The following is a 13,582-nucleotide window of genomic DNA, read 5'->3' on the forward strand; positions in this document are numbered from 1 at the left end:
TGGTGCCGCACAGGACTGTAAAAATTTCTTTATAATGGGCTCTTAAAGAATTTGTCCCTTGTGAACCAACAGTGCATATGCATAAGAAATGCCTGTATCGGTAATCAAGGAGTTACTGTTGTTGGTGGTGCACCCAGAGTCAATAGTACATGTCAGGGTTGCGAAGAAAAAGAGAGACTCTTTGTTGGGGCACGCTTGAAAACGAAAACTTAACTTTTAATTAGAATCTGATTAAATTATGGTACACAAGATCAACACACATATATACATTTTTTATGACACTTTAGGAAAAGACCATAATATTGTTATAGCCTTTCTCCACTTGTGTTCTTTATTAAAAGAAATAATTCTCACTCATAAGGTAATTAAGAGTAATCAATCTCCAATTAGTGTAACTATTAAAGATGACAGTGACACCTGAGGTGAAAATATTAGAAATTAGATTTCAGTATAACAGGATAATAAGAAATCCTTAACATAAGGTACATAGGCATTAGATATAGTAAAATTAGACTACGATTATAGTCCTTCAACAATTGCCTATGGAAGTAATGTATCCTGGTAAAGGTTAATCTGCTACCTTTGAATTTATGATAATCAAGTGCAATAGGTGAGAAGGCAAATACGTTTTACAAATAAATAAATGATCAAAGAAACTAATTGAATAAGAAGAGAGAAATATAGGTGTGAAATCGGTAATGGTCAAAGGTTGCTCCAACACCTCTGCTTTTCACATAAACACAGAGGTATTTATTACTGCACCTGATATTCCCTAGCAGTCTCCCATATAGGTACTAATTAGGCTATTCACGGCTTAGCTTCCAAGATCAGGCGAGGTTGGGCGTAACCAGTAAGATATGGCAGTAATATCACATAGATTGTGAATGCAATGGTGTGTGGTTATTGGCATATACCAGAAGAAGTACTTCTATTGTTCATTATTGTGCACAGTCTCTCTGTTGCTTTTGCATTGCCGAGTAGTTGTATGACTGGCATCAAGATGAGAGAGTACTGGAAAAATAGAATCTAGGAAACGTATAGGTTCAGGGCCCGTCTTCTGCTGTCCACTGTCATACATGTATCTCATATAGTGGACATTGGATGAGAAAGATGGGTTGCCTGTGCCTAATGAATATAAGTGTGAAATTACACAGATATCTTGAGTCCTAACGACAGTGGAAAAAAGAAGAAAATTGGGAGAAGGAGGAGGGAAGAATTAATCGCTGTTAGCGAAGGCTTTAGAGTGCAATGAAAATGAGCTGAAGCTAGTTATTAATGAATTCCCATAATCATACATATTATGTATAATTTATATTTCACTGCTTGAAACAAGAAAAAATAGAAAAAATTGGAAAACATTTTAGGAGCGTTTGGACGTTTCACATTAAAATAATGAATAAGTAGCAGATTAAACAAATCTTGGATAATTAAATGATCAAAAATTTCATCATATATACGATACCAGGAGGTGAGTGGGCTGAGCCGTGCACTGCTCAGCTCCACTTAACACAGACGGCCGTTTCACCGGAAGGTGGCTTGTTCACTGTGTGAGGAAGTGGTGGAAGGCAGTCTATTTAAGGCAAAGATGGGAGTGGTCTAAATATGGGGACCAATCATGGGGAGGAGGAAGAAGTAAATATGATGTCGATGTAACATCCTGCACATCACTTCCGGTCTCAAAACCCAGAAGTTGGAATAATACATGTTAGCCACAGAAGTCTGTATATAGTTAACTAGAAAATAAAGTTTTTAACTAAAATTGGGTTAGGAAAAAGTTTTATTAAAATTGGAGGATACTGGGGCCAAGATGGCAGCATCAGCTCCGTGACCGGAAGTCCTTTAATCCCCGGACTTCTTGTGGGTGCGCCACCGGGCATTGGTGCGTCACTTCCGGTTTCGAAGACCGGAAGTCTGTTAATGCCGTAACCTACGGATTTAATGTGCGGCTGGGTTGTGGGTTATCCCAGGCTGGCAATGATTGGATGGGCTTGGAGGGGGAGGAGGGAATAAACATTAGCTGGCCCTGATAACAGCGTCGCAACCGGAGTGGAAGCTCCGTGACCGGAAGTGACGTAGGCGCAACCTCATGCAGGAATTGCCTGTCCACGTCACTTCCTGTTTTGAATTCAAGAGAGAGGGATAAAAGGACTTCCGGTCACGGAGCTGATGCTCCGATCTTGGCCCAAGTATCCTCCAATTTTAATAAAACTTTTTCCTAACCCAATTTCAGTTAAAAACTTTATTTTCTAGTTAACTATATACAGACTTCTGTGGCTAACATGTATTATTCCAACTTCCGGGTTTTGAGACCGGAAGTGATGCGCAGGATGTTACATCAATATCATATTTACTTCTTCCTCCTCCCCATGATTGGTCCCCATATTTAGACCACTCCCATCTTTGCCTTAAATAGACTGCCTTCCACCACTTCCTCACACAGTGAACAAGCCACCTTCCGGTGAAACGGCCGTCTGTGTTAAGTGGAGCTGAGCAGTGCACGGCTCAGCCCACTCACCTCCTGGTATCGTATATATGATGAAATTTTCGATCATTTAATTATCCAAGATTTGTTTAATCTGCTACTTATTCATTATTATAATGTGAAACGTCCAAACGCTCCTAAAATGTTTTCCAATTTTTCCTATTTTTTCTTATGTTTCAAGCAGTGAAATATAAATTATACATAATATGTATGATTATGGGAATTCATTAATAACTAGCTTCAGCTCATTTTCATTGCACTCTAAAGCCTTTGCTAACAGCGATTAATTCTTCCCTCCTCATTCTCCCAATTTTCTTCTTTTTTCCGCTGTCGTTAGGACTCAAGATATCTGTGTAATTTCACACTTATATTCATTAGGCACAGGCAACCCATCTCTCTCATCCAATGTCCACTATATGAGATACATGTATGACAGTGGACAGCAGAAGACGGGCCCTGAACCTATACGTTTCCTAGATTCTATTTTTCCAGTACTCTCTCATCTTGATGCCAGTCATACAACTACTCGGCAATGCAAAAGCAACAGAGAGACTGTGCACAATAATGAACAATAGAAGTACTTCTTCTGGTATATGCCAATAACCACACACTATTGCATTCACAATCTATGTGATATTACTGCCATATCTTACTGGTTACGCCCAACCTCGCCTGATCTTGGAAGCTAAGCAGTGAACAGCCTGATTAGTACCTATATGGGAGACTGCTAGGGAATATCAGGTGCAGTAATAAATACCTCTGTGTTTATGTGAAAAGCAGAGGTGTTGGAGCAACCTTTGACCATTACCGATTTCACACCTATATTTCTCTCTTCTTATTCAATTAGTTTCTTTGATCATTTATTTATTTGTAAAAAGTATTTGCCTTCTCACCTATTGCACTTGATTATTATAAATTCTAAGGTAGCAGATTAACCTTTACCAGGATACATTACTTCCATAGGCAATTGTTGAAGGATTATAATCGTAGTCTAATTTTACTATATCTAATGCCTATGTACCTTATGTTAAGGATTTCTTATTATCCTGTTATACTGAAACCTAATTTCTAATATTTTCACCTCAGGTGTCACTGTCATCTTTAATAGTTACACTAATTGGAGATTGATTACTCTTAATTACCTTATGAGTGAGAATTATTTCTTTTAATAAAGAACACAAGTGGAGAAAGGCTATAACAATTTTATTGCCTTTTCCTAAAGTGTCATAAAAAATGTATATATGTGTGTTGATCTTGTGTACCATAATTTAATCAGATTCTAATTAAAAGTTAAGTTTTAGTTTTCAAGCGTGCCCCAACAAAGAGTCTCTCTTTTCCTTCGCAACCCTGTCCCAACTAGGGGTAAAACTATTCTGGATATAGTAATTACTAATAATGTGGACATTATATCAAACACTAAAGTTGGGGAGACTTTTGGTAACAGTGATCACTATATGATCACATTCGACATCAGTTTCAGGAAACATAGCTATAAGGGTTCAACCAAAACATTTAACTTTAGGAAGGCTAATTTCAGTATGCTGAGATGTACATGTAACGACTTTGAGTGGGAAGTTTTGTTTCATTGTAAGAACACTTCGGAAATGTGGGATGCTTTAAAAGGGTTGCTAGATTGCAATATATACAAATTTATTCACATGGGCAGTAAATGCAGGAGTACTAAACTCAAACCGATGTGGCTTAACAAGAAGGTCAAGGCATAAATGGATAAAAAGAAGCGTGCTTTTAAAGCATTTAAATCTAATGGAAAGGAGGAGTCATTCAAGTATTACAAGGAATGCAATAAAAAAATGCAAAAAAGCAATAAGGGCAGCTAAAATGGAAAATGAAAAGCAAATCCCTATAGAGAGTAAAATCAAACCTAAAAAGTTTTTTAAATACATAAACAGTAAAAGGTTAAGAAAGGAGAACATAGGCTTAATAAAAGATGAATTTGGAGTATTGATAAATGATGATGAAATAAAACAGAAATACTGAACACATTTTTTTCATCAGTGTTCACCAGAGAAGAACTGATAGTGGGAGTAGTGCCTAATGATAGTGACAGTAATGATTCGTGGTTAGATACTTGTTTAAGTGAAGAAGTAGTCCGGGAGAGACTAAGGAAAAAATTATGATTAATAAATCACCTGATGGACTTCACCCGAGGGTTCTTATGGACCTTAGGTCACAACTAGCAAGACCCCTATACTTGATTTTCAATAGTTCAATTAGATCAGGCTTGGTACTGAAGGGTTGGCGTCACTGGCGTTTCTATAATTGGTGCAATGGGTGCGGTGCACACAGGCCCCTGGGTCCAGGGGGCCCCACACCGCACCCATTTTAATACTTACCTTTTTATACGGAGGAAAGTGTTCTTCACTGTTAGAGCAATAAGGATTTTGAATTCCCTGCCAGGAAGGTGGTAATGGCAGACTCTGTAAATGCATTTAAAAAAGGATTGGATACATTTCTGATTGAAAATGATATCCAAGGTTATAGCATTTAAAATATTGACGTTGTTAATAGGGTGTAACATGAATTATAGTTTTTAACTAGTTATAAAACGTTACTTCAGCGGGTATATTATAGTCAACTCAACGTAAAGGAGGGTACTCATGGAGCGATCGCTGCTTAAAATCTCGATCGCTCCATGTGAACCCCTCACAGCGATAGCGATGCGCAGCCCCACACATTGCTACCGCTGGTGCTAGATTGGCCTGCATGCAGGCCAATCTAGCAGGTCACTCACTTCACCCGCTGGGTGAAATGAGTGTCCTCCCGTTTCCCCCGCACGCTCAGCACACATCGCGCTGTGCTGAGCGGGGGGAGAGATGTGTGCTGAGCAGTTCGCTCAGCACACATCTCTCCCTAGATCTGCCCGTGAATACAGGCCTTAATACAGGTTGAACACGATGGGCATTTTGCCTCTATTCAACCTCAATTACTATGTTACTATGTTACTTATCACAGTGAGAATCAATGCATATTTCCCTATACATTGTAAACTTGTAAGAAAGACCCTCTTACCTTTTTGTCTGATAGATAGATAGATAGATAGATAGATAGATAGATAGATAGATAGATAGATAGATAGATAGATAGATAGATAGATAGATATGGGAATAACCTTGGATGATAAGAAAAAGTTGATCATTCTGCAAAGAGCTATAAAAAAATCCTTTAGTATTGCTACTGTATCTTTAAATATTATAAGCTAGAAACCATAATATGTTTCCCATAACTAAAATCTGGGATAGTGAAACTGTGATGAACTTTTCTTAACCTCTGGTAGAATATATTACACTTGATTAAACAAATGGCTGGAATCTAGAGCCTCCAAGATCCCTTAGTGATCTTGTTAAATAAATCCTATAAATCTATTTTTAAATCCTTTGATCAGATTGTTATGCATATTTGCATTGCAAATACATTTTAGATTGCAATCATTGACTAATATCAACTCTTCCAGCTAGAAATGCAACATTAAACTGAATTTGATAGATTTTCAATTCTTGCAATCTTTTATCTTTGTAAGTACTTCATGTTTGATGCTGAAATATCCAACCTATTTTCAGCTCAGATTTCTTCAGTGACGCTAAGAAGTTAGTCTACTGTGATTCATCGACACTTATTTGAATGCATTCTTTCTTCCACCAAGAAAATATTTCCTGTGCTACTGGATGCTACACAGCCCCAATTTATATAGATTGTCATGGTCTGTGAATACAGTAAGTCCTGGGTGTAAGTGCTAATGGAGCACTAATATTAATACTAAAATTATTAAACCAGTAAATACTAGGAAATATGATTCCCTGTTCTCCATCATGCTATTACTACCAGCAAACAGAAGGGACACTATTATTATTATTATTATTATTATTATTATTATTATTATTATCATTATTAATAATAATAAAAAAAATAATAATAATAATTATTATTATTATTATAGTTTCTTATATAGCACAGCAAATTCCATTGCATGTACTCTTAGGATACAGAAGAAAGAAGAAAGCAGATTGATTGCACAGGACATAATCCTGCATTTTTTATATTGAGGTATATTGTTTATCTCAGCTTTTCTTCTACCTTACTAATATTTTTGGAGCACACACAAGTATGCACCTACTTTCTGTATTCCATCAATTCCCTGTGTTCTTGGGATATACAGTGAGATTCAATTGCACAAACTGCCAGCTCATTTTACCGTTATGCCTTGATCTTAAATGCCTGTCTTTCTCTGTCTGACTTGATTTCAGTCTATCTCTGTGTATTCACTTTTGGTGACCAGCTACTGGGATTCATTCCTGTTCATCATGAGCCATCTGTGACTTATTCATAAAGTTCCACATGCATGCCTAGCGGGTAAATATATTTGACATGATTTTCACCATATGTGCCTATTTAGGTGGAGTCCAACATATAGCACTTTGTTTTTTCTAAAAAGCTTCAGGCTTACCTACAGTAAAGGGGGGTACTCACGGAGCGATATTCTAAGCAATCTCACTAGATTGCTTAGAATATCAGCATGATCGCTCCATGTGTAGCCCCCTCGGCGATAGCGATGCGCGGCCCCGTACATCGCTATCGCTGCTGCTAGATTGGCCTGCATGCAGGCCAAACTAGCGGGTCGCTCACTTCACCCGCTGGGTGAAATGAGCGCCCCCCCCCGTCTCCCCCCGCACGCTCAGCACAGATCGCGCTGTGCTGAGCGGCAGGAGAGATGTGTGCTGAGCGGTTCGCTCAGCACACATCTCTCCTGCATCGGCCCGTGGGTACTGGGCTTAAGTATTGTTTTGCATACATAAGTTGTAGGCTTTTGTGATCAGGTTGAAAGAAAGGTTTGCTTCCAACAACTCTTAAATGCAAATTATCTTTGTGTAAACATACCTAATCTAATGCCAAATAATCCTTTGGCAGGTAATTTTCACTGATAATGGGGTTTGCTATTGCATATCTTATCAGTTTACATACAGTTATCAGATTTTTCTAGAACTTCAAGATCTTGCCTTGACTGTTACCATAACTTCAGTTTGTGCATGATGTTTCTGACAGTAGAAATTCCAGGTTGAAAGCACTTAAATATCTTTTTTTAGCCTTCCCCTGCTTTGCAACAGTCAATTATATTTAATTTCTGTACTTTCCACCACTGCTCAGAGGTGCCTGTGATTGCTGAGAGTAGAGAGGTTAGAAGGAGCTAGAAGGGTCAGAGTATTCAGCTCTGGAATTCTATTTATCTAGTTTATTTTAAGGCCAAAGAAGATAATGAAGTTTTAGATTCTTGAAACAGAATTAATGAATCAACTGTACAGATGCTCCGACATTTGCACTGGCCACATTTCCTGTTATTATTGTCTTCAATTTGTTAAATTCAGTAAATAAATATTTGTTCTTTAGAAAAAAATAATGATTGTACCATGTAGACATTGGGGCTCATGTAAAACTGGAAAAGTCAGTACCATGAACATAAGCAGGAATTGACACCAATATGAAAAAGCACATTTTCATGCATATGTTCTATCAGATGTGCTAGGCATATGTCAGGCATAAATTCTACAGCTAACAGGGGCGGCTAGCATAAAGCATGATTTATTTAGAAGGTACAGTAGTGACAAGCATGTGCCATGTTTCTAAATTAAGCCTGTTAACATAAAAAAAATCCTAAAAGGATAATGGTTGCAGAGTAATAATACAATAACAGTGTGTTGTTTCTGGGCTACTAAGACTGAACTATTAACAGTGAACTGTTTTAAACACACTTGTTTCACTTATTTATTAACGTCTTACTGTCCATGAGTTCTATGTTGTGACTGCTTCAGTTACAGACTATAGAAACACACTTATTTCTTTTGAATAATAACACCTTAATATCAATTAATTGAGTATTGTGACCTGAACATCATCTCTACCAGTCCTGGCCAACCTGTGACTCTCCAGCTATTGGGAAACTACAAGTCCCAGCATACCCTTCTAAACTTTTGCTATTAGGAAATGCTAAAACTGTGACAGAGCATGCTGGAATGGTAGTTTCATAACTGCTGGAGAACCACAGGTTGGCCAGGCCTGATCTAAACTTTTTTTTTTAAGACTGTTTACTGAAGAATTTTTTCAGAACACAATAAGTAAACAGTTGGAGGGGGAGGGTTGGTCAGAAGGAAAAAAGGGTACAAGGGGAACAAAGGGAAGTGCAGCTTCATACGGCATAATAATAAGTATACAGTCAAGCAGTAAAGACAACAAACCATCATTGCGCAAATATAGAACAACTAACATTGTCAGGTTAGATATCTCAGGACACAATAAATGAGAGCAAATATGGATAAGAAATACGTGACCTCCAAAATATCAAACTGTTTTAAAAGCCATATGTCAGAGGGGGAGGCGCTCTATGATAAGCCAACCAGGGGGCCCATGATTCTGTGAAAGGTAATCCTTTACAGTCTACTACACTGGACAGGAATTCCATATGATATGTGTCCCACATAGCAGCGGTAATGGCTGCCATGGATAGAACAGTGTGGGATTTCCAGTGGCAAGCAATTCTACATTTCATTGCATTAAGGATGTGCCTCACGAGTTTCAGAGTAGGTTTAATTATCCCAGGGATATTCCGGGGGAATAGAAAGAAAGAAGGGTAGAAGGGTATATCAACCTCAGTAGCTCATGATATCAATCTCCGAATGGTTTTACAAAAAGGGGTTAAATTAGCACAGTCCCAAAATATATGGAGCAGTGTACCCTTTAGTCCACATCTCCTCCAACAGAGGTCTGAGGTGGTGGGAAATGCACAATGTAATTGGGTTGGGACTAAGTACCAGCAAACCAATATTTTAAATGCATTTTCTCTATGTCCGATTGAGGTAGTAGAGGAGACCAAATTCTGCCTTATCTGATCCCAAATATCAGGCCCCATTTGTTCTTGTAGGTCAGTTTCCCAAGAAATCTTGTGTGGGGCTAATGAAGGAAGGTTTAAATTAAGAAGGAGGAAGGATATAGTTGAAATGAGGCCCTTAGAGGAGGAGCGAACATAATATAGTGAATCAATAGTAGTCTTAACCATGGGGTTATGTGAGTGTAATGTTGCAGAGTGAAAAGTATAGAGCTGCAGGTATTGGAAAAAGCACTGAGGGAGAAGATATCTATCCTATAGATCTGCAAAGAGGAAACTAATCCAAAAGTCCTAGTTAATTTGTCCCACAATGAAACGGTGAAAGCGATAGACGTGTAGGTAGACCAACCCAGGGGTCTCTGATTATGGGGCACCCATAGAAGAGTGGAAACTGAGAGCATATGAGCCACTGCGGATTCTAGCAGCACCCATCTGCGTGCAGAAGTATTCGAGTGCTATTGCACAGCCTAGGAAAGATGAACCACGTAAAAATACAATTTAACATTCGGGATGCCTAAGCTTCCTTCCTTGGTGCCTTTAAATAGAGTCTTGAAATGCACCTGAAGCCATTTACCAGAACATAAAACACATGAGAATTTTCTCAGTAAATTTAGAAAAACAAGAGAGGGAAGCATTATTTGGAGAGCTTGAAAGAGATACAGCAAATGAGCCAAAATATTAATTTTCAAAGCTTTGACCTGTCCCATCCATGAAATAAATTGACCTGACCACTTATGAATATCAGCAGAGAGGGTATCAATTAAAATAGGATAATTTGCTGCATATAGTTGAGAATATTGTCTGGTAAGATGTATGCCTAAATATTTCAGACGTGATTTCTTCCAGTCAAAACTTTCTGCTAATGAGGTTTTTAAAGAAGAATCAAGGTGAAGATCTAAGACTTTCATTTTGGAGGCATTCATTTTAAAGTTTGAGACAGTCCCAAAATCTCGTATAATCCTAAAAATATTAAGGAGGGATATGAGAGGATTTGAGAGATAAAGAAGGATGTCATCCACGTAGGGAATTTTTTTTAATTCAATAGAGTCTATAGAGACATTAGGACACTGACAGATTTTAGAGGCCAGGGCAGAGCCGGCCCTAACCAATATGATGTCCTAGGCAAGATTTTGGCTGGTGCCCCCTAGCACCACCGCTGGTTCCGCCTCTGACCTTGCACCTCTTTCCCAGCACCACCACCCCTCATCCATAGCAGTCCTTATTTTGTTTTTTGTACCCCCTATATTTTAAATAGGAACAGTTCGCACATTTGGCGCACAGCCCAAAAAGGGGTGTGTTTTTGCTGGCAAGGGACATGGCCACACAATAGTAACCCCAATTCCAATTACGCCACACAGTACTGCAACTTTATTCACATTTGATAATGCGATAGTGTCCATAATTCATATTACATCCCACAGTAGTATCACTTTACCTTATAAACGTTACTCCTCACAGTAGAGCCCCTTATTCACATTACATCACACTGAATTGCTCCTTATTCACTTTACACCACACCTTATTGCTCTTTATTCACATTAGACGACACAGTAGTGCCCTTTCTATACGCAATGCCACAAAGTAGAGCACCTTATACACATAATTCCACACTGTAATGCCCCTTACACATATGAGACACATTATTAATGTCCTTATAAACATAATGCGCCTTACACATTATGACAACTTTAATCAATGCCCCTTTACACATAATGTCCCTTACACATAGGCTGCACATTATTAATGCCCTTATACACATAATGACACACATAGTGCCCCCTACACATTTGCTCACATTATTAGTGCCCCTGTACACATAATGACACGCATACAGTAGTACCCTGTTACACATATGCCGCACATTATTAATGCCCTTATACACATAATGACACACATAGTGCTCCTTACACATATGTTGCACATTATTAATGCATTTTTACATGACACACATAATGCTCCTTACACATATTCCGAACACTACTGCACAACCAACCCACTCACATGCACACAGCACTCACACTGCCACTAACACTGTGACCTCTGCCTATGCTTGGATACAGATGTGTCCCCATAAATCTTGCCTGAATGCTAACATAGTAACATAACATAGTAACATAGTATTTGAGGTTGAATAGAGGCAAATTGCCCATCGTGTTCAACCTGTTTTAAGTTGTGATGATTCTACATACTTGCTAAATAATGTATTATGACTAGTTAGCTACTATAACGTCGGGCACATTTTTACTTTTTAATGAAAATGCATCTTATTTGCATTGCTATGTGGCTAGGATGCACAAGCAGCTTCTGCTGATTAAAATGATATGCAGCATGCCTACATACTGTGTGAGACTGTGGCTGTACCTGCATATGAAATGCTACACACAGAATATAGGCATGCCGCATATCATTTTAATCAGCAGGAGCTGCTGATGCCCCTAGGTATATCAAATGCCCTAGGCAATTGCCTAGTTTGCCTATGCCTATGGCGACTCTGGGCCAGGGGTTCGATCATTAAGGCAAATATTAAGGACGATAATGGGCAACCCTGTCTGGTACCATTCTTAATTGGGAAACATTGTGACATTAACCCATTCAGTTGAACACATGCAGTTGGGGAATCATAAAGGGACCTAATACCTGGAATAAAGAGGTCCACTAAACCAAAAACGTTGTAAAGTTCTATCAATGTAAAGCCATGAAACACGATTGAACGCTTTATCTGCATCTAGACCTATAACTACAGATGGGAGTGAATCAGAAAAGTGAATGGTATCTTCCATAGCTTTACATATCTCATCAATCACATTCAAAGCAAAAAACTCTTCCAACGCCTTGTTCATTTGGGTAATATAATCTTTTTTTTAACAAAAGGGAAGAATTTAACCTCCATCTGAAAGTCGTATAACTAGTCTGAGTTGAGGAGATAGCAAGGGAGATGGCTAGGTGGTCAGACCACACAACGGGAGTAACACAGGCTTTACATATATCACGGACCAAGCTAGTGTCTAATAAGAAAAAGTCAATCCTGGAGTGTAAGGCATGAGTTATCGAGTAGTGGGTATAAGTGCTTTAAGAGGGAAGCAAAACTCTCCATGCATCAAAGTAACCCTGTGAGGCTCTAGAGTTTGCGAGCATTTTGGACTCTTTGACAGCAGAGGAGCTTGGGGCATGAGACTGGTATGGTCCCCGTGCAGATCAGGGACCGCATTGAAATCATCCCCTATAATGATTCAACCCTTAACCATTTTGTCAAGTCGAGGGAAAACATAATTATGAAAGGAACCCTGCTCCATATTGGGGGCATACGCTGACGCAACTGTTAAGTAGGAGTGATCAGAAAAGGAGTTGTCTATCATGTACATGAGAGTATTATGGAGAAGAATGTGCCTTTCTTTTTTCTGGATGTAGTAGAGTAAAAAGTCTGAGGATATGTTCGAGAGTCCAGGGAAGGGTGAGTAGTTTTGAAGTGCGTCTCCTGTAAAAGTACTATATCGGCTTTCTGGCTTTTAAAGAACTGAATGGCCATAGTGCACTTACGTGGTGAGTTCAGGCCATTCACATTTAACATTAGAATATTCAAAGTCATGGAGGGTACCAGTGATGGGATTGGCTAAAAAGGAATCTGATGATCGGTGTCATTGCATAACACTGCATTAAGCTAGGACTAGGGGAACAGGGCAAAGGAAGGGTAGTACAGAAAGGGAAAGGTGGCCAGGAGGCTAACCCAGATACAAAGATTAGTCAAAGTCTTATAGACACGACAAACAACACCAGAGGAAACCCCGGACCATCTAGGGTGGTTTGGGGTGTTATGGGGGGAGGCTGCTAGAGGAAAAAAGGCAAGCCCACCCAAAATAATCCAAAGCAGCACCCCAAACATAAAGCCTAACATATATGTGGAGAAATGTACAAGGCAGGACAGGGCTACCCAAGCAAAAATGTGACATAATATATCAGTGATAAACATACATCAGTATAACAGTAAAATTAATGCATATGAACCATTAGAGAAGTTAGCTATTAGCAGCAAAACAGGAAACAGTTATTTGATATGAATGTACTAATCAATGCATCCCAGAGCAGAGACATGAGGCCAACCCGCAATAATAGTAGACTATATATTGAAATCCAAGTGAGCATTCAAGACTAAGGCCAATATTTACTAATAATCCGAGTTTGCCCGATTTGTGTGTTTTTTTCTAAGTCCC

The 13,582-nt window shown here is 38.8% G+C and overlaps 1 pseudogene; it reads left to right on the forward strand.

Annotated features, from left to right (window-relative positions):
- Positions 1–3,116: 3,116 nt before the first annotated feature.
- On the forward strand, positions 3,117–3,235 carry LOC134930242 (5S ribosomal RNA; annotated as a pseudogene).
- Positions 3,236–13,582: the final 10,347 nt, after the last annotated feature.

This window comes from Pseudophryne corroboree, chromosome 5, assembly GCF_028390025.1.
Source record: "Pseudophryne corroboree isolate aPseCor3 chromosome 5, aPseCor3.hap2, whole genome shotgun sequence".
Taxonomy (NCBI): domain Eukaryota; kingdom Metazoa; phylum Chordata; class Amphibia; order Anura; family Myobatrachidae; genus Pseudophryne; species Pseudophryne corroboree.